The sequence below is a fragment of the Ciconia boyciana genome, chromosome 19 (assembly GCF_034638445.1).
Source record: "Ciconia boyciana chromosome 19, ASM3463844v1, whole genome shotgun sequence".
Taxonomy (NCBI): Eukaryota; Metazoa; Chordata; class Aves; order Ciconiiformes; family Ciconiidae; genus Ciconia; species Ciconia boyciana.
This window is the reverse complement of record NC_132952.1, coordinates 2,095,850-2,119,524: the sequence shown is the minus strand read 5'-3', so window position 1 is coordinate 2,119,524 and position 23,675 is coordinate 2,095,850. Positions and strand designations below refer to the sequence as shown.

At 41.1% G+C, this 23,675-nt stretch overlaps 1 protein-coding gene across 3 annotated transcripts in view; it reads left to right on the top strand.

Moving 5' to 3' along the window:
- The window catches only part of IFFO2 (intermediate filament family orphan 2), a 43,381-nt gene that overhangs the window by 1,119 nt on the left and 18,587 nt on the right, over positions 1-23,675 (top strand). The gene's annotated exons all lie outside the window — the stretch shown is intronic.

Sequence of the window (23,675 nt, the reverse complement as noted above, 5' to 3'; positions counted from 1 at the left end):
CCCTGGGAAGGATGCTCCCCTGGGTTTGGGGAGGCTCTGCCTCGGGGAGGGGGGGGCTTTGCACCTCGGCTTGGCGTCCAGAAGATTGTAGGGCCCTTCCCTGGAAGGCTGGAGGGCCTTGGTCTTAAAAAGGAGCATTGTCAGCTTGACTTAAAAAAAAAAATTTTTAAAAAAATCCTTTTTGGAGAAGGGAGATAATCTGTTATTAATATTGCATTGCATAGTTATTCCTAAATTTAGCTTGCCTTAATTTTCTGGACTAATCACTCCAGTAGTGGATTTCGTGTGCCAGCTCTCCGAAATTAGCTCAGTGCTGCAATATTTGGGTTGCAAATACTGCAGGGGAAGGTTTGCACTCCAAGATGTTCCTCTGAATTAGTCAAAACAAAAGCCCTGACGGCAGCCTTTGTAAACCCTGGTAATCTGGAGGCTTCTCTTAGCCTGTTGGGAAGCCCTGGGTTTTTAACTGGTGTTCTTCCCCCCGGTGATGGATAGCGTTCCCTTCGGTTTGCTGTATTTGCCTGCTCAACGTTGCTGTGGCAGAGATGGAGGCCAGAGGAAAAAAAAGGTGGTTGGGATTCTGCAGGGAGATTCCTGCATTGTCTGAGAGCTGCCTGTCCTTTGGGGCTAGCGTGGGCACTCCCGTTCTGAGTTTTGTCATCTTTAGGCCTAAAATGCTTTTCCTCCTTTCCCAGCCTTGTATATTTTTGTTTTTCTGCAGAACAAATTTAATCCTTTCTTTTTTTTTTGGAGGCAGCCGGCATTTCTCGGCTCTGTGGCCTGTGAAGCGTAGCTGAATTTCTTCTGTCCAGGGTAACGGGACTGCAGTGTGCTCTTTGCATACCTCTAGTCATCAGCTTTTGTAACAGACGTCTTGTGAATTAAATCGGTTTAGAGAGGTTTTATAGGCAGGCATATGCTGTTCGAGTAGTAATTTCTGGCCTATTTGTTAACTAAAGTCCCGTCTGCTTTAAGTGCATCTTCTTAAAGCTTGCGTGCCTTGATTGCTCTGTACTTTGTGGCCACAGCACCTACTGAATCTGGATGGAAAAAGAAGTTGACATCTTTTTTCAGTCTAGAATAGTAGATGCCATCATGGCATGGGGTTGTTTTTGTTTTTATGGTTGGTACCAAGGAGATGGGAGTAGCAGTGCTTCAGAGGAAGTTGTGCTTGGTGGTGGCTTGGTTAAGGAAGATATGTGGTGCGTGTGGGTTATGTCACCAGAAGCTGGGGAGACTTCTTCTTTTTAATGGATATGTGATTTTTTTTTTTTTTTCCTTAGGGAAGAGGAGACTTGTGAGCCATCAGTCTTTCTACTGATACATAGTTGAGTCTGTCTATTCTCCTTTCACTCACTTGTGTACAGCAAATTTTCACCCCAGAGTCTGTATTCAGGTGTGAGTGCACACTCACGGGGATTGCATAAACCAAATAAATTCAATGGAGCAAAGGGGGCTTCTTTGTAGGCAATCGCAAACCTTCTCACCACCCTTCCTGCTCTTGAAACAGGTTTTTCTCCTGATGCTTGAAAATAAAATTTGATTAATAGATATCGACACGTATCACACTAGTATTATATCTGCAGTGTGTCTTTTTATGGTACGTTCATTACTATGTAATTGGAATGATTATTCCACTCCTCTGTGACCTTCACTGATCAGATGGGCATCGCACGTTAAGCTCTTTTGGGGTAGATTGGCTCTTTCATTTGTGGCCTTGAGCACACTTTTGCATGCCTACGGAGTAATACTGTGCTGTTTTAAATTTAATTCTTGCAGTCAGAGCAGATTAGTCAATTTGATTTCATTATCATGAGCTAATGGGGTGTTGCAGTGTTTGTCAGCAATCCTGTAAAGATTGGTACCGATGTTTTCTTGTTTGTTTTTGCAGGGAAGGGATTCTCTGTTGTGGCATGTTTGTGTGTACGTACGTGTATATAAATACGCACTTTGGGTTTACCTTATCTTGCTGTGAACCCTTTGATGATCTAGTTTTATTTAGGGAAATGAGCTCCTAGTGGAAAATCAGCCTTGTGCCCATCTCCTGACGGAGCTGTTAGGGCCTGCAGAAAGTTAGGCGCGTGCACGAGTTTCTAACGCAGACTTGGGATCTTGCAAAAATGCGCGCGGGTTTTTTATAAACAGCCGGATGGGCAGCCCCTTCACCTAGCAGGCAGGTGGTCCTTCGAAATGGCGCTGCTCCAGGTCGCAGATCTCTTTGTGTTGGAAACACCGTGTTTGCTAGATGTATTTGAGTGGGTTTGTAAGCTGCTGTTGTTGTTTCACACCAAGAAAACAACCATTTTGCTTAGCTGGAGAACCAGCAGCACACAGCAGCCTTTTTGAAGCCATCGGGCCTTGCAACCTGACCAACAAGCCACCAACTCGATGTGCAGGAATGCTTAAGCAGATAGCAATATGTTACATTTATTTCCTAAAACAGTGGAGGCTTTTTTCCTTTCCAGGATGACCACTTGATTAAGGAGGTCACAGCTAGCAAATGTTTCTTGTTTGAAATATTTGGCTACCAGGAAGACACCAGGCAGATGATTACATTGCGAAGTCAGTGAATACTGCTCAGGTGAATGCTTGGTTTCAAAGACATAGCTCATATGTGATGTGTCTGTTCTTGTTGAAGACACAAACTCATTGATGTCATACTTGTGAATTGAAAAATGCCATGGTGGAATTCGGCGGTGAAATAATAATCCCTTTTGTTTCCTTTCTTTTAAAGGTAGCTTTACTGCTACTCTTAATAATAACGGAAGATCGCCTAAGATGTTCTTTCAGATGAAATTCTGTCTGTGCAATTTTGGGGATTACCAATGGCTTCGTTCTAGGAAAATACATTCAACTCCTTTGTTCCATCTCCCAAAATTGTTTTTCTCGGGCATCCTAACAAAATAAACTGCTTTGGAGTTCTGAGGTCTAAAAAATACTAGAGTGCATAGTCAGTAGAGCACCTAGATCATATTTTACCCATGTTTTTGTTTGCATTTGAAGTACAAATGGGAAAAGATCCCCTCGAGGAGCCCAGCAGATATTTCAGACCAAAATTGCTTCCCCCCCCCCCCGATCATGTTATTTTACACAAATGGTACCTAAATGTGAATCTTTTCCTACTTAACATGTTGTCTTAATCTTATATTTTTTAGTAATGATCATGATTTTACACTGTGGATTATGACTTCAGATGTGGGAGTTAGCAATTGGAGGAGATTTATAGGAAAAATGAACTTAAAATTCATCCTCTCTTGTTTTTTCAAACTATGCTAGCATTAGAAGAGCTTTTGGCCATAGATCTGGTTCCAAATCCCTTGTAACTTATTATCTGTTACTACCTTTTTAACAAGAAAAGGTACAATTGCCCACTTTCTTTGCAGTTAAACTAGCTCAATAAAAAAATACTTTCAGGGACAGTTATCTGAAAATGGAGGCAAGTGTCTGATTTTGTAAGTTGAAACACACCGGTGAAGTGTTTTTTTTCTAGACAGAAAAAAATTCAACCGTACTGCTTCACCTCCTTTGAGGCGAGATTAAACAATTGTGGGTTTTTAAATGACCAGTGTTTGAATCTTGGATCTATCCATCCCTCCGTCTGCGGGTTTAATTTCAGGCATGTGACTGTGCCGCTGCCCTGCGAGGGACTTTGGGTTACTGTGATCTGTTTAGGTTATTTAGAAGAAAAATCCGCGTTCCGAAGAGGGGCTGGGGATGCGAGACCAGCACGCTCCGCCGTTAGGAAACTGCCTGCCCCTGGTACGTGCGTGCTTTGGGGTCTGTCCTTTAGGCTTCGGGCAGCTGAGCTGAGTGGAGGCTCAGCATCTCGAACGAAAGGTGATGCCCCGTGTTTCTGTTGGTAAGCGTGCGCCCAGGTATTTCAACCTACTTGGTTATGGGAAGGGGGAAACAAATGTGCTTATTTTCCCCCCATCGGTCAAGTTACGTTGCCAGTCGAGGCAGAAGCGCCGACAGCCTGTCTTCTGGCTAAGGCAGGAGGTCAGAATGCGTGCATACGGAATATGTCGGGCAGTGATGCTGAGCACGGCGCACAGACCTGCCGAGAGGCGGTTCCTTCGGGCGAGGTGCCTCACCTTCCAGCTTCTAGGCTTGCACGGAGATCTCCCTTGAAGATCTGAGCGCATCGCTGTGTGTTATGACAGTCAAAATACTGCTGCGTGTGGCCAGCGAGAGTCTGCTGACTTGGTGAAAACCTTCTGCAGTCATTCCCTGTTCTCCCTCCCTTTTTTTTTTTCCTTTCAGCTGCAAGAAGGCTGCTGATCTGTCTGTGGAGAGCTTTAGACTGAACACTTGAATAGATTTGTATATTATGGTTTCAAAATTGTTCTTAATTGGTGCAGATATTGAGTCTGCCAGATGTTAGTCGTCTTTTCCAGCAGACTTAACTGTTACTAAGGGCTGAACTGGAAATAATTGTTTTACCTCAGGATGGTATTTCATTTGGAAGATTAATAAAGTCCACTTGAAAAAGAGATTATCTTAAATTTGCTGCAGCTGGAAAGGACAAAGATTATCATTGTCAGAGGCAATGCGCGTCAAAACTAACTGGGTCTTGTTTTTTTAAAGAAGGGAACTTAATAAAAATGTGCTTAAGATAAGCCCTGGAGGAATGTCTGAAGACTTTTAAAGCTAAAATATCAGTGGTAACAAGATGCAAATGTTACACATAGACCGAATAAAAAACAAATAATTTTTTTTATCCCTATAGAAGAATGTAACCAGCACGTTAGCCTTCAGTCTGTGTTTCAATTGGTTACAGAGCTGGTAATAATGCAGTCTCTGTGTAAAGCCATATATATATTTAATTCTGGTATTTCTGCTTTTATTTTTATGTTTTAAAGGGGTAGTTATGTTTCAATGTGGCTTTTCACTGAAATTTAGTGTTCCTTACCGCTTCCAAAGCAGTCACGCAGCCTGGTATTAGAGACTTCTGGATACCCCTTATAAGATGTGAAGTTTGATGTTAAATGCTCCCTCTGGTGAAACCTGAGACTCTGTCTTGAAAATACTTTTTTACTTGCAGTGGGAGGACATGAGATTTTCTCTGTGCAGAATGGATAAAATTGTCTAATGTGAGAAAACTTGTCCGTCTAACAAAAATATACATCCCTTATAATTGTTGGTCAGAAAGTTGCACTGCTTGGAGCTGTGCAAATTAAGCACTCTAAGAATAATGTTTGTTTGGGTGTCAGATGTTTTTCTTTAAATTATGCCATTGCTTCTAGAATGCTGCTGCAAAGACATGCATTTACGATATACACGCAGATCTGAAGCACTCTAACAAATCTCTGTTTCCCCCCCTTGGTATAACTAGAAACTGGGACTTCTGGGTTGTAGTAATGTAGGAGAAGTTTTGGAAGGAGAGGAGGACATTTCCCTTTGATCCTGCTTTCTAACAGTGCTCCACAGTGGGACTGGCGCTGTACTTTGTTAAATATTTAAGTAGATAAATCTCTGTGTGTGCCTTACTTAAACTGGCTTGTTAATGGGAGCAACCAGGGAGGGCCAAGATATGTTATGACTGATTTGGAATAGCTGTCTTAGCTGGGCAAGTTAGCTCTTTATTCTCAACTTTATCTTTGGCGAACTATTAACTCTGAATTCTAATTAAAATAATGAATTCGCAGATGAACTAGATTGGATGTGGTGGAGAGAAATATCACCACCTCGTGTTGTGGTTAGAGTTTCAGAGAAACTTGGGCCAGGATCTGTGCTGTTTTCTTCAAAGAACAGCTTCCTCTGTTGCAAGAGAACCAAAGGACTTTCTGTGTATATTTTGAATTTACTTTTTGATTCCTCCTGTGACTCATGGTGGGAAGCTTCGGACTTTCTGAAGGCAAAAAAAAACAGACTTTCAGAGCACAGCTTAAGCGTTGAGTAGGTCTGGGAGCAAAACCCCCCAAATACCTCTGATCTTTAACCCAAATAATCTCTGAAGACCCTCATAATTTAGGGCTGAGGTGAAAACAAACACAGCAACAAGTTTTTTCTAGCTCTTCATCATCTGTAATCACAGGCTTTCGTTGCAGCAATGCAGTTTGAGTGCTGGGCTTGCAGCTAAAGAAAGCCCTGAACCCACGTACAGTTCAACAGCTGCTTTTTTTTGTGGTTAAGGTTTTGTGGGGATGCTCTGCCAGCTCTTGTGGTGGCTTCCTGCATATTCTTTTCTGTGACTAAATTTATTTTTTTTTTTTTTAGTTCGCTAGAAATATTCACAAGATGTTGTTCTTTACTGTTTAAGTCGCCATCTTAATGTTTAAGACCAGCCTTCTTGTTTGTAGAAGAAGGGAAGAGATTTCTTCCAGCTTGGTCTTTAAAAATAGTTAAAAACTTAACAGTACATACCTGTACGCTGTTTAGTCTAACTGAAGCTCTTCTGCAGCCTTGTGACTACTCTGAACTAAAATATTATCTTGTCCCAGAACCCTGAACTGATAAGTAATAAAAGGTAATAAATAGTAACAAATGGGACAAGACCAATTTGGCTTAGTAAACAAAGCACAGGGAAATTGTATAGTGCACGGCTGTGCTTTTAAACCAGTTTTCGAACTCTGTTCTGCCCTACCCCACCATACGCCTGGCTTCTATAGGGTATTTTCTACGTTTTACTGTCTCCAGTTTCATTTTGTATGTGTGTTCTCCAGCTGCTTTCACGTGCTGGTATTACCCTGGTCACGTTTTTCTCGAGTTTCTATGCATGTACCTCCCACCCTTGCATCTCAAGTGGGGGAACTTGTCTCCACTTTATTATACGTTTAGAATAGGGGGCAAAAATAAGATCATTGTAGTATGGCGATAGCTTGGACACACCGATAGATTATTGAATTTCAAATATATTGTTAAAATGCCTTGGTTTGGGGTTAGAGGTGAATGGCCGTAGTTAGTGACCTAGAGATGCCCGTGCCTGCTGATTAAGGAGGAGTCATTTAGGAGGGTGGGATTTGGTTTTGATGCCAAAGAAATAAGTAATGTGTATGGTGTTTCATAATCCCTGGCTGTCACCTAGTCTAGAAACAGTTCTTATCAGATCTTTCTGCTTCAAAGTAGGCTTGGAAGAAGCTAAGGTGATATAACAGTGCCCTGCTAGTGTGTTACCTGGATTGCGCAGGTCGTGCTAGATGTCTGTGAACGCATTGGGACAATTCGGTGGCTTTTTCTAGTACTGTTGCAGCAAGTGGCAACTGGGAGGCATATACTTTTACCATGATAGGATTAACAAGGTGCTTAGTCTCAAAAGCCTTTTAAAAATGAAATTATTAGCATTTGTTTAAAAAACTTCAAATTTGTGGGGATCTTTCTCTTCTGTTTTACTGGCTGTGAGTGGTGTTGATCCATGTACAAAAATGACATCAACTCTGCCTCTGGGTCCACTTCAATAACAAGAGCATCGGGAGAGCTCGGAGAGAATGGTGCTCTGTGCCCATTAATGATGCGTCCTGCTTGTTAATGACACAGAACATGGACTGGTTGCATTGTTACTGTATGAAAGTGAATCACAGATGATGCATTTCTTCAGCCTTTTGTTCAAGCGTTTCCACACTCTAACTCATCTACACGTGACTGGATGGTTAGTCGACTCAATTTGGAAGCATTCTGCTGGACTCGATGTATCCCGCTTCCCCCAAAAGATTGTTAATTTGAATCCCCTTCCAAGTAGATTTTGGGACTGAACCTAGTCACGTCTGCTTTCTGTGTCATGGCTTCAAAAAAAAGCCCGCTGCTGCATTTTGGATCTTGTTCTCACTGGGAAAATGCTCAGTTGTCCCTTTTTTGGCTTTTTCTGCCTGGAAACCACCAATGTGCATTGCTTTAGAGAAGGATTTTAGCTGTGTGTGATCAAACGGATGGCTTGCATTGCTACTGTTAGTAATGGGGCTCCAAGTTTAATCTTCAATCTGATGCTAATTTCAGTGGATTTATTCTGAATTTGCACTGAAATACAATCGAAAGCAAAACTTGGCATTACAGCCTGAGCCTAAATTCCGTGTAACTTCACAAATCTCTTGGTGCTATGGACAAGCCAAATGTTTTGATTTCCCAATCTTAAATGGTTTCATGAATCTGAATAGAAATTACAAAGCCTTTGTGAACAGGTAAACTTCAGATCAAGTTCGGTATCGTATGGTTATTAATACCCAAGTGTGCCACCGCATTACAAACCCAGTTTTGTTTGCTTTGAGATGTATGGAGATTTTGTGTATGTTAGCAGAGATCAACAGTGATTGAAAGACATGGCAGCTCACAGACTCTGTACGAAAAAGGGGAATACCAAGGAAGAATTAACTTTATCCTCTTCATGTGGGCAGGAAAACTTACTAATTTTACAGTGGCTCATTAACATAGAGAACAGGGATGTTGAAGGAAGTGAGGATGTATGGTAGGATTGGATCCCCTTTACCCTTAAATGCAGCAGATGTGTTTAGTCCATGCAGTGACTCATGCTGGGATTGGAGATCAAAGGGGTCCTGGCTCAGTATTTATTCCGAATCAGTGGTTTCAATGGAAAATATATTTCTGTCTGTGGATTCTTACAGGTAAAATTTATCTGCATGTCTCTGAGGAGAGAAAATAGAATTATGTCATTTTTTGAAAATTAAGCTTTCTCTGATATAGAGAACAGAATTTATATTTAGCAGGCCCGTGTCTGTTCAGTCATAGCAGTCAAGTCCTGACAAGTCAAATCTAGTTAACAAAAATGCTAGGTATTGGTGTAATTTTACACAGATCTGTAGAATGGCGTGGGTGCAGTAATATTGAATTATAATTGGAATATTTTAAGGGTTCGAAAAGCTATTGTCACTAAAACTGCTACAAGAAGATTCCCCCCTTGCAGGTGCGAAAAAAATCTTTATTTCCCCCTCTAACCCTTTCAGTAAAGCATTGACCATATGATGAAGCATTGAGCACTCTGGATTCTGTTCCTAACTCTTTTACTGATTTTTTTTTTTTCCCCAAATGACTATACCAGAATCAACTCACCTTTGACTGTTTCCATCATCCATGCGGTTTTGAAACCCCTCTTTCTTTTTTTTTCCCCCCTAGAGAAAGGGAGAAAAAGGGAGTGCAAAGCACTTAAGAACTCCTTAATGCCCTGGAAAATGTTTTTCCACTAATCTGTATTCTTAACCAGAGCGTAGAACTGCCGGTTGTCAGTGGGAGACCAGCTTTTCTTGTTAAAAGGGACAAAGTGACCCTGGGAAGGAAGTCCCACTTGCAGAGATGCTGTACAGAATTTTATCCTTTCAAGAATGGCTATGGGATGTAAGTAAGCTCATTTTGTGATAACTATCCCTGAAGGACAGCAAGCTCCTGGTGGCAGCATGTGATGAATCTGCAAATAAACCCATTTTCTTCATTGCTTCCCTTCCCTTTTTGGGCATTAGATCCTTCTATCCATTTATATGCAATGCAGTCAGACTCTTCCCTGTTAAATTTCAATGGCTGGAAGGAATTTACTGTCTTCTCTACTTACTATTTTATGTAGGGGATCATAGGAGCCTTACCGTCGTCATGTCAAGGTAGGCCTTATTGCTAGGGGTACTGTGAACTGGGTGTTGATGCACTGAACTACTGGCGTTCTGTTGCAGCCCTGAAAGAGGTGTCATCCTATTTTCAAAAGCCTTTTTCTTTCTCCAGCGCTCAGTGAAGCATTAATTACTGTTTTGATCTTTCTCCTCTAAAATTCACAACGAGATACGGCTCTAGACCCCTGGGCAGGGATTTATTCCCCATGGTGAGCTAGTGTGGCTCTCTCATTGAGTGGGCTTTGATTTAGGTGGGGTTTGGGTCCATGACTCAGCCTAATTCTCCTGTAATTGTAGGGCAGTCGAAAGGCAGGGGAATGAGGTCACCGTCTCAGTCACTCTGTTCCTTTTCACTGGCCTTTTGCATTAAAACAGAGTTTGTACTGGAACTCTTCTGCTGTCCATCTCTTCCCCTCCATAAAAAGCACAGGGTTGCCACTGCCAGTAGTTTATACCCCCCCACTAATAAACATTTGCAGTGTTTCAGACTGCCTTAAAATTGGATTTAATTTGTGAAAACAGCTACAACTTTCTTTGCAGCAGTAGGCAAACTGAGCGTACTCCCTTTCAGAGGGTAGATGAGGCTTCAGTAAGTCTGGGACTAGTATCTTTGAGGGTATTCCAGCGTGGGCCAGTGTTCATCAAGTTTCTTTTCATTGTTTGCCTGTGAATTCGAGTACTAAACAATTAGTTCTTGGAAACTTATGCAACCGAGACAGCAAAAACAACTATTATGTTTGTGTGAATTTAAGACTGATCTGCCTTTGTACAAATATTTTAAAATGCCTAATCTTGAAGTTTATATCCTCCAAGCTGTCATCTTTATTAATTCTCTTCCATCTAAATGGCATAGTACCGTGGTAATTCTGTAAAGGCTAGTCACCATAATTAACTAGAAATACTAAACTGTGTTAATCTGCCCTTTGTGCTAGAAGTGATTAAAGCAGCTTAAACAGAGTGAGCATTCTTACATTTCGTGAAGGACCGTGTGAGGAGTACTGTGTATTTCCTCAAGTGTTATAGGAGCCTTTGAAGAGCCGTTTATTTCCTACCCTTTGTTAATACTTGTGTTCTTAGCATCCTGATACTGCACATAAAAGCTACACTTAAATATATTTACCTTTACAAAGGTAATAAAACTCTTAAAAAGTAGATAAGATAATGGACGTACGGGAGCATTGTTGGGAGACTTTGCTATGTGCTGGCTATGTATCCCACCTGCCTTCCTGACTCCTGAAAGCAGATAAGCATTATCTCATTTTAATAAGCAGTTTCCTTGATCTTTAATAGGTTCAGTAAAAGTATTCAGTATTGGAGCAGAGATTAAGATGACTTCTAGCTCTCGGTTTTGAGGCTGGTTCATAAAGGATGTGGAGGAAGAGGGAGGGCAAATGGAGATAAACCTAAAGACAAGGTAAGGAGAGCACTGAGCGCTTTAGCTGCAACTTGCAATTATTCTTGGCATTTCAGGCTGAAGAACTGCAGAAGTGAATGAAAATGTTGTGGTAATACATTCCAGCAGGATCTCTGGTTCCTTTCCACGGAAGAGTAATCCTGATATATTATCACTCGGTCTTATCAGAGCCTTTCAGAATTAGTTTGAGTTTATAACAGCAGGGTGGTTACAACATGGCTAGTGAAGGGAATGGCTATTATATAGAAAGCATTTACTTGTGAAATCAGTAAGTCAAATGAAGACCTTTTATGAGAGAGGATGTTAAAATACCAGTGTTTTGAACTTAGTACAGGTTACGTTCTAACAGCTAAGCGTAGCTAGCTGGACGTTTAATTGCATCGTTCAGTATTTCTTTACAGAAATGGAGCAGTTTTTCCCTGAAATGGATGATTTGCCTGATTACTGAAATGAGAGAAGATGGGAGAAAGAGGTGGGGTTTATGTGTTAGTAGGTTGCAGTAGGTGTTGAAAATGGTGCTGTCTCTGATCATTTTGTGTCGTGCCAGTGACGTATTTCTTTTTCTTTGAAGGTCACCAGCTAGCCCAAATGCGACATGTGCTATTTAGTCTGATGTATTCCTGCAAGCAATCCTTCAGAAAGGCTATTGGTTTAACTAGGATTTTTTTCAGCTGTTAACTGTGGAAATCAGGCAGACATCCTTGGTTTGCTCTCCAGAGTAATACTGAGCTTCATGCTGGCTTACTGTGAAAACCCCTCTTCATGAGAGATCTAGCTGGGGATCTGTTTGGTGGAACTCAACTTGAAGCCCACAGACTTAAAGAGAGTGTAAATGTTCCACTGCCAGAAAATCCCTGCTCCGTCTGGAGAGCAGGAGACCCACAGTGCAATGCCAGTGCTCAAAACATCCAGGTTTTTCTCTTTGTAGCAGATTGCCATGAAGTCATAAGGCAGTTCTGAAAAGAAATAATCCTCACCCTACATGGGAAAAATTTCCTGTAGTTAAAAGCCTGCTAGATTACTTCTCTTACAGCTGTGATGTAAGAATCTTCCATGTAGTCATGTGCATCAGCTGAGATAATGCACTATTTTAACTTGGCAGCCTCCAACAGGACATTCATGAAAGCTTTCATTAGGTGTTTGTAGAAAATAGAAAGGAAATGCATGCCACAGAAGTTTGCCTGTACTTTCCGACAGCTTAGGGTTAGATCTTATTATGGCTTTAAATCTCTTTTGTAACTACTTGTCTCCTCAGCTGCCAGACTTTTGGCAAGGTGTCTGCGTTTTGCTAAGAGTCCTTAGCAGCAGTAGGAGGTGAGAAATTACAAGTGAAATGTCCTGCGCACCATAAAAATACAAATGTATTTTTAAAATGGTGATGGTGTATATTAGGGCACGCTTCTATGACATCTTTTTAAAGTTGCTGCAAGGCTAGAACTATATAGAATTATACTCCTTCGTTACAGTAAGCATTCTTGACTATAAGTAGATTTCAAATCTGTTTTATTGTATGCTTTCTTTTTCCTCCCACCCAAAAGCCCTCCTCCATACTAATTTTTTTATCAGCTCTCGAAGTGTCTCCTGTGTTCTGGGGATAAAAAATGGGAAAGAGAACTGAGAATTAGGGGTAAAAAAAAAAAAAAGAAAAGGTGAGGGAAGAGGCAATACAGTTACCTGGAAATATGTGGATTCTTCTTGTGCTGCTAAAGACTAGAGGGAGAACCTTGAAAATCAGCTCAGTTCTCATGTACTGGATTTTATGTAGAAGCTATGAAGCTCTTGGAGTGCTTGCCTTCAGAAACAAGTCATGTCAAAGTCTGACGTGGTCATGTGTGCTGGTAACACTTTTACTGACTGTTAGATTTATTAATGGGTATTTTATATTACTCCTCTAAAATTAATGTGCTGAAGTGGAGATAAAGGACTAAGAGTTTGAAGTGAGTGAGCTGGGGAGAAGAGAGACAGGATGGGACTCCCCGCTTTAGAAACCACAGTATACCAAGGTCAGATCAGTAGTTACATTTTTAGCGTGGGGGATAGGAGTTGGAAGTTGTATTTGGTGGCAGGCTGCAGAAAGCTTTTATTTATTACAAATATTTGCTTAACACTACTTAGTGTGCAGTTTACAGTGGCATGGAGTTTTTTTTCTAAAGTACTCATGTGAGTAATCTTGCATCTTAGCAAACTATTAAAACTGTATTGAAGGCCTGGAATAAGATTGATTTTTTTTTTTTTTCCCTTCTTTTAAGCCAGTGAAGCTTCAGATTCTGGGACAGGCATGCTGGTGCCTATCTTCTGCTGTTTAAATACATTTGATTAAATTAGGAGCATTAAGCAATTTTTAAGTTTCCCTAAACAATGGATGAATTTTTCTGTGGTTATTATGTGAGTCAGTTGTAATAATCCCTTTTCATTGTGCAGTTGCGTTGCTGAAACTGAGCACTGCAGTATTGTTGGTAACTCACTTATAAACAACCCAACTTCCAATTTGCAGAAGACATTTTTCTCGCTCCGTTCTGTTCTACTGCAGCCTGTATTTATTTCAGTAATGATGTGGATGTTGGAGATGAGCTGTCCAAAGCAATCACATGGCTGGACTGGGACACTGGGATAATGGCATACTGTGTTCCACAGTTCATACTCCTCGCGCAGACTCCCCTTTGTCTGCGCGGGGTCTGTGAAAGCTTGTTTTGACCTTTTCAGTGCAGGAGACTGCAATTCTACAAGTTTCTCACATTAGCACTTGTACCAGGCTATTTCTGTATGTTGACCAAAAGAATTTGAGAAGATGAATCGTCTATGCAATAATTGCAATATGATTTAAAAGCACTAGATGGGCTACTGTTTCCTGCCCTGCTATTGCAGGGTTAGCAAAAAAACTGCTTCAAGATGTCCAGCTTCTGCTTCTCATTTGTTCAGAGAAGCTTGTACGTATCTGTGTCAGACCCACATAATGAAATTTAACCCCCCTGCCATACCGTAGGTGGGTAGATAAACATAAAGCAGTTTCTCAGAAGGAGTAGAGAATAACAGGCAGCTTTTTGACTTTTGCAGGAAGTAAAAAAACCTAAAAAGTCAGTGCTTTTCTTCAGGCTCATAGTATCTGTTCTGTTCTTTGTCCTTCACTTCAGTTTTATAGCATCCATCACTGTATTTCAGTAATGTTTTCTTCTAAGAGGATAGTCGGGAGTAGTGAGTTTACTTGGATGAATTTTACAGCACTTTTCTATGTATGCCTGTGCCAAAGTGTTAGGACAAAACACCTGAATGTTTGACATACTAATTACCATAAAATTGCAGCTTGTTGATAGGCGGAGCTGCAAAATAAATGTATACACATGATCAGCTGTCTTTAATGCATGAGGTTTGTAGTACTTATGTTTGCTAGAGATTTCCTTACATGGGTATTCGGTATTTGATAATTAACTTGTAGCTAGCAGCGCTATACAGTAATGTAATCCTGTGCTTTTCAGATTACCTGGTTCAAAATGAGTCAGAGTAATTACTTTATCTGCAGTTACGACAACAGTTTTACAGGAATGTAATGTTCTTTGCCTTGGCTGTTTCATAAGCTGCGCTTGCAGTTGTCTTCTGCAGGCCTAGAGTAGGCAGAGCTCTTCTGTATACTTCAGTGGTTAATGAGATAGGGGTTTGCCATATTAATGTGTAGAAATGGGTGTAGTGCTGCTATTTTCTAGAGAACAGTTTGATCGGACAGAACTGACATGAGCGCGGACTCGGCTACGAGCTAAAAATGAGACTATACTACGACGGCTTTTGAGAGCGCTGCTGTGATCTCTGTAGAAATGGGATTTCTTCCCAATTGTATTAGTTGCTCGAGTTCTCCTTTTCCTCTTCGTTTGGTAGTTGTGCTAGTCGGTGGGTTGCTGGCACAATGAATGCTCTTCAGCGCCGTGAGACCTGGCGGAGGTAAATAAGAATAGCAGCATGGGAAACAGCCTTGGAAATATGATGCTGTCCTCCAATACAGTGAGATCAGGATGTGTCCATTTATTAAATTTCCTTTTTATTGTTAATAGAAATATATATTTTTTCCTTTCTCTCTCTATATAAGCGGATATACCTACAAAATGGGGGAAATGCCTTGGACTTAATTGATACAAGAGGAAGAGAACTGCGAATTTGAGCATTGTCCCAGGAAGACTGATGTAGTAGCTACTTTGACTACAATAAAATATTTACAAAGATGACTTAATTCTGCACAGTTGAGCTAAAAAGAAGCCCAAAACGCAGTGCTCTGATTCTCATCTTGCCAAAAGTGTCATGCTATATTGATCGATGTCAAATGGGTGTTTTGGTATAAATCTTATCAGATGTTTCATAGTTAGGCCTAATCATATTTACTATGCCATGTGTGGGCTGTATCATATTCCTGGAATCGGAGCTGACTTGTCAAGCAAACTGCCTGACATTTCCTTTCAGAATGAAATGTTGCTGCAGGTATCTTGAGGCACAGAGACGGGGTGCTGGAAGGTCCTGCTCCCCAGCAGTGGGCTGCAGACATTGGGTATCTTGTTGGCGTAGGGAAGAGTAATTGCCTGTCTTAATGACAAAGAGCAGCTTGCTAGAAGTTGATATCCTAGCTAATTTAATTGTTTTGCAGCTCACGTGTCTATGGTGTGTTTCTGATAGCTGCAAGGCTGTCTCAATAAAACTATAGGCTGATCTCGCTAATTGGAAGCTTGAAGTTCATCATAACATTTCCCTTTTGCAGTGGGGAACTTCCTAGAGGTAGGCTGTTGAGCCGTTCCTCTTCTCTGGGTTGCACACTTCCTCCCTCCCCGCTTCTTAAGGCTTTCCCTAGTCTTGAGCCATTGGTATTTTTCTAATTGTAGGCTGTTTTGTCCTTACCTCGCTCTCTTGGCTGCTTTTCCTTTATTGCACAGAGTAAATCCTTAACCCCCCCCAAAGCAGGCCCAGAGGCCAAACTTGTAGGCCTTGCATTTGCCCGGGTTGCTTTTTTCACAAGGCTCTTTTGTTAGAAGCAGTTCTGGGCTAGCTTCAGGCACCGCTAAGCTTACAGGAAAATGGAAGGCAGGCAGTCCCCGCTTTCTCGTGTTACTGAACAAATCCCTCTCCCCTTCCCTGGGGTCTGCCATACCTAGCGAAAAAACTGCATTTCAGCTGTCAAAAACTGCACTAGATCCACACCGCAGAATTATTTGTTCATGCTTAAGAGACGTATATTTGTTCAGGGGTTGTAAACACTGTCATGAAGATTTTGACAGGAGTGAAAAATGAATTTAAGTTGCTGGTGCTGAGGGGAGTACAGCTCGTGTTAATTCTGCCTGCAACACTTTGCTGCAGCCTGTCAGTGCTCACCACTCTGTGCTGAGAAGTAAACGCAGCTCGATCTATTATTTCTTGTGTTTGTGCTTGCTGGGACAAGCGGGGCACAAATTTATAGATCTGTCTTGACGTGCTGGCAAACATAAGAGGAGGGTACAGAAAGTAGTGTTTAGTTTACCTTATGTATTAGTTATCATATCATGAATTACATCGTAAGTCCTGCTCTGAGAGCTCGCGCTCTGATGGTATCTTATCAACCGGAACGGTTTAAGACTAAGCAGAAATAATTTCTCTGCAGGAAATGGTTGTGTTGCTGTGATCAGCACAATGGTTTAAGGTGTGGAGGACACTAGTGATAAAATGTGATTTTTAATTATACTCTGATTCTAGAGTATGGATACTTAAGAAAGATTGAATAGATGAAGGCCTTCTGTGGTTTTGCTCCTTAAAGTGTAAAAGCTCTGTTCCTCCAAAGCGGTTAGGATTTCCGTATGCCTGAGATGAACGGGAGTAGCAGAAGAGCCAGGCAGAAATGTAAAGATGCTATGAGCTTGCATGGAACACCACAAAGAATTACCTTACCTGATCAGGTCCGTTTCAGGAGGGTGTAATCCTGGCCATCGCTGGTAGGAGTTGTGGCTTTGAATGCTTCTCACAGGTTTAACCTGTTAAGCAATATTTAAAATCATTTGTAGCTGCAGAATAGGCAGGTCAGTGATAAGCAGGTTTGGGTTATGTTGTCATGGGCCCCATCTTTCTCTTTAGGGGAGTATGAAATGGGTTTAGAGAAGCAAAGAGTGGGCAGTACGTGGGGAAAGAGGAAGCTGTACAAAACTTTTATTTCCAATTAAAGTAACTTATCTACTTGCAGAAGTTCTGGACTCTCTCCTGCAGAGTGGCTTAGAAACCAGGATGCTGATTAGGTTATAAACATGAGGGAAAATAAAAGACTTCTTTGCATGGCACTTGCTCAGTTCAGAGCTCCAACACCTCCATGTTCTGAGAGCAAGCTGAATTGAAGCAATCGGGGAAGATGGTTCTCTGAAAGTGGCCTTACTTAAAGTGAAAGCTGGGCAGCAGTGAGCTTGTTGGCTTTATCTGTTTTACCCTGTTTTTCAATCTACCTACAGTGGAAAAAAAATTTCATTATTTCTTTTAAGGCATCAGTATTTCAAGTGAATTTGCTATGATGTGATGTGGAAATAGACTACCAACATTAATAGCCTTGGATGCACTGGTAAATAGAAGGCTTCCAAGGATTTCCTTTCTTCACTTGGTTAGCTGTGAGACTGAAAATAACTGAAGTTCATAATTGGCGCTTTTCTTTTGCAAGGACAGGAGATTGTTTAGGTGCTTTCTCTGTCAGGAAGTTGTATAAAATATTGTGAAAACACCCAACAGCAGCCTCACCCACTGTCTTAGACCTATTTTGAATTAGTATCTTGTGTCTTTGTTAGTGGACTTCTGTGTTTGGGGCTGGGTGCAAGTACCGAAGGAGAGGTCCAAAGCTTATCCAAGTATCAAAAGAAACCTTAGATTTAAAACTCGCCTTTACTTACTGCCATGTTATTGGCAAGAATAAGTCACGCAGGAGCGTATGACTTGTTGCTGTGCAGCTTACAATGTGTTTAATGTTGCTGTGAATATTGCACAATTATATGTAGATTCTCCTAATGTATTAAAAGCACCATAATTTTCTTTAGAAAGGAATGCAGGCATGGCTGATGCTTCTACTTGAAGTTGTTGAACTCTTGTGACGTTATGCATGGCTTGTGTTTAAACACCTCGTGTGGTCGGGAACAAAACACAAATGAACTTGCAGATGATTTTTATTGTGGTTCCAGTAACAGGCTGGAGCATCTTTCCAGGTGTATGTAATGGGGAGGCATAATTATGCAATGTTTTTCTGTATAGTAAGTCCTTTTAGTAATTCTCTTCACAAGCAATTGCTGTTGTTCAAAGGCCTGTATGCTGTTTTAAGTAGAGCACAAGTCTAGAATAGGACTTAATATTAACCTTTCCTTATAATGAAACACCCAAGTATTAACAGTGTAAAGGGTACAAGTTCTGCTATGCGGTGATTTTACCTGTATCATCTGGACCATTGCTACAGGTTCAAGGATGCACACTCTGCTGTCACTCTGATGTTTGGGAAATTTCATGCTGCAAGGACTGACTTCCAGCAAAGAGATTCTGCGGAGAGCATGTTGCTTGCAACAGGCAAGAAACATGACTTCCTTCAAGAGTGCCGCTGCCGTTGTGTTACAGCCAGGCTTTAATGGAATTGGACGTTCACATTAAATTAATACATTTTACATGGAGCCCTTCCACTAACATTTAATTTGCTTCAATAAGAAGTCAGGGCATGTGAGATCAAAGTGGTCTGTGCTTGGGGTAATCTGGAAGAATCCCTATATTACAGTATCTTAAAAATGCTCACTTAAACAAGAGGTAGCATTTGTGAATAAGCTAATTGCTTAATGCAACCTTATATCTAATTTAGGGCTAAACTAAGACTGAATAGGAAAATGATCTCTTAAGCAAGGATTCTAAAAGCAGAGAGAATGGTGCATGGTTTCTTTTTTTTTTTCCTTAACAGAATAAAGAAGGCTTCCTAGAGGTTTTTTAAAAATGAAATCCATCTTGCATGGCCCAGTTCTTCTGAGCTTAATGAAAAGATGCAGATGGCTATTTGTATTTACAATTCCGAACTGCCTTCTTGTATCGGGAATGGCTTAGTGAGATTGCAGCTGTAGGTTCTTCTCTCAATTAAGAAACACCATTGCAAATGGTTAAATAGAGACTGATGCAGCAGCAGAGTTTTAGTATCATGAATGTTTCTCTACATCTGTCTGGAAAGACTTGAACATGATGCTTTCTCATCCCAAACGACCACCGTATGTTTCTCTCAAACAGCGTGCCCTGCCCAAATTTCTGTCTTGGCCAATTACAGGATTAGGCTGTGGATCCTTTTGTGTGGGAAGATAAGTTTGTACATCTGATGGGCCGTTAAGTCAATTCAAATGAAATCAGTGTATAATAACCAGAGTTATAAACTGTAATGTTGATCGTTATTATCTAGGTGTTGGAGAGGGGATTAGTGGGCATGTTACTGCAGACCCACAGTGAGAGGCAGCATGTAACAGCCGTGAGTAATGCGAAATGATTAAATCGGTTAGGCTTGTGCATGTTAAGTGTTAAATCTCATGCCAGCGCTGGTGAGCAGTGCAGTACGCCTTGCCATTTGGAGTTCCTGTAAACAACGTATGGGCGTCAAAAAGATCCCAACACGCAAAAGAACAAGCAGTGCTGCCGCAGAGGAACGGGAGCACAAAGATGTGTCTCTAACCTGTGACGGCAGAGCACGAAGCCTCCCAGGCAGCGCCGGAGGTGTAATGACTTGGTCCTGCCATAGCATGGGTGTGTTCTTCCATCTTCGTGCAGGTGTGGTACATCAGGGAATGCATCTTAGATGCTTTGTATCCAACAGATGAGCAAGGCTGGGTGCATCTCGTGCCAAAAATGGAATAGTGGTGTCTTAGCGTGCAAGAAAAAACAGCTATGCTGTTCCCTGAAGTAGCACTGACATCATCTGTTCAGTGTGTTTATGTTTTTAGAAATTGTTAGCTGTTAATATTTTCGTGAGCATTTTATAGTCATTGTTCAGACTAACACTTTGGTTTCCTGTTGTGGACTTAAGCACTCAAAAGCTATTAGGTTTTCCTTTCCGTTACTGCTTTTCTCCCCACAAACTGATGGGAAGACGCTCCAACCATAATGAAACAGAGTGAAAAGCTTTAGAGTCAGTACCTGAGAGAATGGCAGGGGAAAAACTTAGACCACTGTAAATGTTTTCTGTTGTTCTGTTTCTCTTTGGTTTTCTTCTCTGCACAACTCGGTATACAACTACCAAGAAGAAGAGTCTTGTCTTTCTAAAGTGTTTTTCTTATGAAAAAAATATGTTGTCATTAAATGTTATTTGAGGAATATTTGCTTCCTTGAAGGAGGGATATTTTTAATGAAAGAAATAGTCGGTTGATACCATCAGGCGTCATTAACTATCAACTGGTCTACTTGTGCCATTCTGCCTTGAGCAAAAACATATTTAAAACAGTAGGTTTATATCTGGCCTATTTTGTAAGCACGTTGTCTGTTGTCTAACTAATACCATACTCACATCTAAAAATCCTGGGTTTTAAAAAGAAAATTACTGAACCATTTTTGGAAAGGCAAACTTGTCTAAAACTAACTTTCTGTTCTAAAGAGGTTTTGTGAATCTGCTTCAGTGGGCAATTCTCTTCACTGGTCTGTACTCCTAAACTTGACTTGATGATACTGGGAGAGAAGAAAGGAAGATGCTTGTGTTCATTGATGCAGGTATACAGGGACTGGGAAAGGGATTTGAAGCTTATTGTGTCAACATAGACTGCTCAGTTTAATTTCATGAACATTAAGGCTTGGAAACTTCGAGAAGCTTTTAGGGGACGTTATCCAGTTCTTGAGATGTCTCCATCGGCTTTCTTCGGTGTAGAAGATGATGTTAGTGTTGGTGAACTGGTAGCTACTCTTCCAATTTCAAAGGAAACACACAAGTTTGTGGTGTGACTCAGCTTTACGAGAACACCGCTTTAAGCAATGTTAATCCTAGCTGACTATTCATGTGTTTTGTTTGTCTAATATCCTTGTAACGTAGCTGTTCCCGTTAAAGAAAGCCAGCATCCTTTGTTCTCCTCTAAGCTATGTAAGACACGACTGCAGAAGTCGTTTCGGGCCTGAAGCTGCAATGACTGAATGCTGCTGGAATGTAATGCGTCACATCTGGTAAAAGGGGAGTAGATCCATAGCTTCCAAAATTCAGACTAGCCCTTTATTTAGGGGGTGGGTAGGTGGGGGTTGGAACTAAAACATCCTTGGAAGGTGAGAAAGAAGGAAAAAAGCTTGGTTAGATTTGAAATTCATATTGCTGATTTTTTTTTTTTTTAAAGAAATAACTGAAAATATAGTAAGAAGCCCTGAAGTGTGGTGGATGTAGATGGCACCGTTTGCCTTTTTGGGTCAGAAAAAAGATTTTTGGATACAGCTGGAAATCATAGCAATTGATGCATCTGAGCCAAGAAATAAGTGTATTTAAGAGCAGCAGGAGCAGCTGGCTAGTTAATATCCTGCAGCAAATATGTGAAGACTGCTGGTTTTTTTAGCTTATAGTGTGTACAGCCATTTCCCTTTTGGTTATTGTTGTCCTCGTCATTCCTGCGCTGCTTCTCCCGTGGTTATCCAGCGAAGGATTTACTTGTCTGCTCCACTTAGCCGCAGAGGTGATTAATCAAGTGGTGTTTCCCCCTTCCTTGAGATGAAGGGAGCACCAGGCTTTGGTCCCTTCCATCGACATTTTAGGCTGCGCGCGCAAGTGGCATCACTGGTTCTGTTTGCTGAGAAGCAGAGGGCATCCACAGCCTGCTGGGATTAAGATTCTGGAAGACTAAGTCTTCTGCTTTTAGACGGTAACTGAAGAGAAAGATATTGATTACTGGGAGAATAATTTAGAGTATGTTGAATATTAAAGACCTCAGAGCCATAGTTAGTGTCTTTTCAGTGGCATGCTGACTCCGTACCACTGCATTTGTTGGAGTGTGTAGTAGCACAGCTGCCACGGTCCCTTTTAAAGCCTTGTGTGTTACAGCAAATACAGGATGATCATATGAATGAGCAATCTTTCTATTGTCTCACTGCATTGGAAGTTTAAAGGGAGAAGTAATCCTCTGCCCCATTGTCATTCTCTACCTTCCCATCCGTCTCCCTCCTCTCTTTGCTACAAATAGTTTAAGGTTTAAGTGTGAGGAGAAAGTAAGATTGGCATTTTTAGCTGTTAAATGAGGTTAATCAGCTTGGTAGTGGGTGGGAGAAATGTGCTCTGAGGTTAAGAATGTGATATTAATGGTTAGCAGGACCCTTGTTATCAGTCCAGTGTAAATTTCCTTCTGTTAGGCATGAACTTTTTGGTTAAAAATTACCTGATTGTTTTATTGTTCATATAATTGAGAAACACAGAAATGGGGGGGGTATGTGTGTAAAAGGAGGCATCCTTTTCCTCTTCTTTTAAAGACACAGTCTTGAGTTTGATGGAAGGGAATTAGGGCTGTGAAATCACTGTTCTGCAAAATGCATTTTAACTGGCACAAAGCAAAGAAATGGAACTACTGGAATTTCTGCAGGATGAGGAAGGTTAGCCTGAGCAGACTGAGATGTGTAATTTTGGCAGCTGCCCAGAATGGCTAAACTGCTGGGGAGGAATGCTAATCCTTTTTGCTAGCTTTTGGCATAGTCGGTAAAAATATGCAGATACGTTTTCCAAAAATATGTCCCTTTTTTTGCAGAATGCACAGTGCACCGTGGGGATGCAAATAATACAGCAGGATAACCTGAATGCAGCCAGTATTCCTCGTTTCAACAGTTAAAACCTTGAGAAGCAGCGTATCAATTTTTGCAATGTCTGCTTGACTTCCATCCATAAGTGACAGCCTGCTGGCAGAAAGACTGGGAGGAATGATTAAAGCCATGCAACACTCCTTCTGTAACAGAAGGAGACCATCTTACAGATTGCGAATATAATTGACTGCTTTAATTCATGTCACCTTCTCGACCTTAATATTAAAGTCTGAAAAATGAAGTTACTATTTTTATAGAAATGTACATGTAATTAGTAGTCAAAAAACAAATGGGATATGGAAATATGAGGTAAAACATTTGATGACAAATGCAAATTTCAGCCTAAATATTTTACTCTGCTTGGCAGTAAATCGTTGCTGGTAAAAAGATGCACAACAAGTCTTCCTGCATAAATCAAACTTCAGCTCTACAATGGAGAATTGACACGCTGTTATGTTGGCTATTCCTGCACCACAATAGCAGGAAAGAGCGGATGTAGCCAGTGTGTCATCTTGGCGCTGCGCTCGGCAGAGCTGCTGCTACTGCATTAAGATGTAACCTGTTCAGGTGCCTCTGATCGCGCCTGAAGACAGCAAACTGCAATACCGCTGTGCCTGCCTGCGTCCTTTCCTGCTGAAATGGTCCCCCCGGTTCCCGTTTCAGATGGGATTAAATTTGCACTTTGAATGCAGAGACGTATGGAGTAGCATAGTGATTATGTATGCATCGAATCAGCTGCCTCGATGGGAATATCCCACAATCTAGCTATCACCAGATTTCTTTGTGGGTTTGAAAGTAGGATGAAACGACGCGTTTTGGCAGATTTAACCGTGCATTTTCAAGAATGCTTTTGATTTAATAGATTTCTGGGCCCATGGTTTGCCATTTTCAGTTAAACTATAAAAAGTGCTGAAGTGGCCATAGAAATTATCATGATGGTACTCAGAGATCACATTCACAGGATTGTTTTTAATCATGTG